This window comes from Etheostoma spectabile, chromosome 6, assembly GCF_008692095.1.
Source record: "Etheostoma spectabile isolate EspeVRDwgs_2016 chromosome 6, UIUC_Espe_1.0, whole genome shotgun sequence".
NCBI classification, from domain to species: domain Eukaryota; kingdom Metazoa; phylum Chordata; class Actinopteri; order Perciformes; family Percidae; genus Etheostoma; species Etheostoma spectabile.
The window spans coordinates 8,276,496-8,280,457 of NC_045738.1; the positions used below are offsets into that span (position 1 = coordinate 8,276,496).

At 38.7% G+C, this 3,962-nt stretch overlaps 1 pseudogene; it reads right to left on the bottom strand.

Annotated features, from left to right (window-relative positions):
* LOC116691586 (DENN domain-containing protein 3-like) overlaps positions 1 to 3,962 on the bottom strand; it is a 12,835-nt pseudogene that overhangs the window by 8,303 nt on the left and 570 nt on the right.

A 3,962-nucleotide genomic window follows, 5' to 3' on the forward strand; every position in this document is an offset into this window, starting at 1 on the left:
GAAGGCAGTAGGAGCCATGAGAAAGTCCAGCATGCTTCTGGCCAGGACAGGAACATATGGCTGCTGCCACAACAGAGGCTAGGAGAAAGATTAGGGGGGCATGGATGGACAAACTAATGGATCAACAAGTTAAATAATGGATTGCTTGATGAAGGATTATGAAGAATTGAACACCTTGTATTAGATATTAGAAATTGATAGATATATAGATATTAACACTACTGTGCCCTTTGCAGATATGCAGACAAAGGTGTTCAACTGACCTGCAGAAAAAGCAAGAAGCTCTCTGCCACCAGCGTAAGTCTGGCCCAATCAGCAGAGAATAACACCACCCGCTGCTCCTGAAGGAGACAAGCTAGCACCTATAGAGGAGGGGACAGACAATCGGAGACAGAGTTAATGTGAGCCTCTTCTTGTTTCACTAACAGCAACACAACAGGTGTGTGTAGTACCTGCAGTAGTTGCTGTGGTCTGAAGCAGAAAAAAGGGAGATGGAGGTCTAAATCTATGGCTGGGTGGTCTTTGTCTTCTCTGGATGGTAATACAATGGTCAGAGGACGCAAGGTAAACATCTGCAAAACATACACATCATTTCATAGTTTGTGTTCTTCTATCTGGCTGTATCGCGGTTAAAGGATGCACTAAAAATTAACATATGCGCACGCATGCAACATGAACCTGATAACTCCTGGCTCACGATACAATGAGTATAAACATTTGAAACATTTTTTTTTTAACCACAGTAACCACAGAGTGTGAACACACATATACACACACACCAAGTGTAGTTGTCCAGGAGGGGGAATAGGCACCAGTGCCAGTTTGGCTGCAAACTCCTTCACTGTCTCCTCCACGTCAGACAAACAACATGTTCTTAGCTGGATTACCAGACTAACAAAAACCAAAGTAGAACAAACAGAAAGAGACAGAGATTGTGTTTGTGTTTTGTATAGTAAAGCTAAACTGATTTAGTTAAGCAGTTTAAGTTTAGTACACTGCTTCTCACCATGACACACAGTCTTTGAGTGCACTGAAGTAAGGATACTTGGATATGACACAAACACTGTAAGCAGAGAACAGTTTAGAAAACTTAGAGGACCCAGGTCCATTCTGGAAGAAAGACATCCCTTCCTGTAAAGACACAGTGAACAGTGAATTGCTATTAGATATGTTTTTTTTTATCTTTAAATGTGAGCATGCTATTTCTTGACACATGCTAATTGGTTGAGTTACCCACAATTGTATCTTAAATAGGTTTTTATTTGCAATAGGTTAGATATCTGATTGTAGCAGTAAAATATAGTTGGGCTTTAGTTTAATTGTTGTGTTTGAAGTATTATTTGAGTACTGTGTACCAGTATTGGTCGGTAACATTGCATTACTACTCCATGAGTCTTGTTACCAAAGACATCAGTGAAAACCAGGAAGTGGAATTGTTCATCTTTCTGTTCATTGGTTACTTGGAGCCCACCTGGAAACAAGAAAAAAAAAATCAAAACATGTTAACATGTTAATACTGTAAGCATGATAGACTACAATTACAAGACGTCCGTTTTGCACTACTGTATGGCTGAACAACCTGCATGTAAAAAAATCAATTATCTCCATTTTCAACCAAATCTGTGCATGACAGGGAATATCAAATACCCGGGAAGCAGAGTTGAGGTAAAGCCATTAGGTCGATGTCTTTAGTAACACTGACACCTTCACTACCTCCTCTTCCGCCTGCTAAAATTAGAACAAAAGGACACAAAACACCAATGATAACATAGGTAGAGTTACGTCAAGGACAAATAAAAAACCTTGAAGAAAACGTGTTAAAAATAAATAAAAAGAATACAAAATCCTGCTGTGTTGTCCTGTTGTGTAGAAGTACCAGAATAGACAAGCAGGTACCAACCTGGGCTGGGAGCTAGTTGTTCCCTTTTCTTTCTGAGAAAGGAGCGCCGCTTCTTCCCATGTGACCTCACTGCTTCACTCTCAGCGTGTGGTCTATTAACGAAGGGGGGGGCCAGGACATGCAGTACCTCAGGCTCCAACTGAAGCTGTTCTGGAGTTCCATTATTGTTAAGGACCTGAGTGGGAGATGGGGGGGACCTCTACTCTTATCATAATTAGTTTTAATACATGTTATATTAAACTAAATTACACATAATCTACATACAGTCATGTGGCTCATTTAATCTTGAAACACTTGAAAAGGGTGGCATGGCTCGTTTGCATAATTAGCATAAGGGCATTATATCATTATTATTATTATTAAGGCATTATTTTTGTTGTCTGGACCATTGGTCACTCTCACTCACTCATTGCACAATTAGTCAGTGCCAAAGATGGTCTTTCTCGGTGAGTCTAAAACAACAAAGAGACTTGGTAAATGGAATCTTTAGATTTTTATTTTTAACAATTTTTGCGGGGCAAATTTTGTTTTTATTATACATACAGTCAAGCTACAGAGGTTCCTGGCCGGAATCCAAACAGGCATGTAACCACTAGGCCACCAGGATGGCCAAAATGGCGCAAATTATTGTTTATATATAATGATATATTAAGAAAAAGGTAATAAAACATGGGATTTACCAGTATTCACCATACTTATAAAAAACAACTCAGAAATAATGGAAATTCTAGAAAAATTAAATTGAATCTCATAATATAAAAGCAACAAAATGGAACGGGGCAGCAAACACAAGTTATGTATTCTTTGATGACAATACCACTACCCATTTTCAGTTTACAGTACACATTATCAGTCATATGTGTGTTGGGGCAGATACCTGGTAGAACTCCCTAAGTTTTTCGCTAGATGCTCCTACTATAACACAGGCTTCCAGCAGAGCAGGAGGCAGATGGTCCGTCATACTGGCACCAGCCCAGGACCCAGTGGGACCAGTAGAAAAGGGCTAACTCAGACTGCTGACTGTAACAGAAAATAGACAGAGAAGTCAGTTAGAGAAAGGAGTCAAAGCTAGGTATACATGAAGAGATAGATAATGGAAATGGCGTGTGTGTTAATAAGGCAGACTGTTGTTATAGTTTTCTCATCTTCATCTTTCTGCATGAGAACGTCAGCTTAATAACACAGCTGCTAGTAGCCAAGGTGGACACAGAGAGTTAAAAAAACATAATGGACTCTTCAGAAGAGGTAATTATCTTCACTCGATTTTCTGGTAGCAAAAGTCACCGCCGGACGTCAAAATCTTCTGAACATAGCCATACTGAGAAATACAGAGGTTTTTTTAAACTGATAGTCTTAATTAGCTTTGTAGCAACTCATTCAGCAATGGTTTGAATTTAATGGACGTTCATTAATATAAAAAACTTTACGCACCAAAGCCTTAATGCAGAAAAGAACTGATTAGAATAGCATATATACGTGACATAATAACACAGAGAAGGGGAGTGCTTTCCTTTAAATGCTGTCCAAAATGCACTATCTTTTCTATGGTGTGAGGGCAACCAATGATAAAGTTGTAAAGCAAATCTTAAATTGAGCAGTGTAATTTGTGGATTTTAAATGTACTTCATGACTTTTACTGCTGTACAATGTCTACATTCATCCATCCAATACATTGTTATATTGATTACTGCTGCGTAAATCAGTCTCTGGAACAAAGTACTGTCGCCAGCAGATTATCAGCTCCATGAAGTTCTTGGGAATCCATATGACGAGAAAAGGAAAACAACTGAATTAGTTAAGCTGATTCAAACCATGTGAAGGAAATACATGAAACAGGATGTCATTCATCATTTAATTAGTATTTTTCAATACACATCCACATAATGTGATGAAGCACAAATTATTCCTCATTCCATATTTGGTATACTGCTTTTTTCTTTTACAACTGAGTCACCACAGTGAATGCAAATTCTTTTAAATCACATGTCCCATGCTTCTTGGTCTAGTCTCTTCTTGGAAAATTAGGCTAATGTGTGCAAAAGTGTGCACGCACACACACACA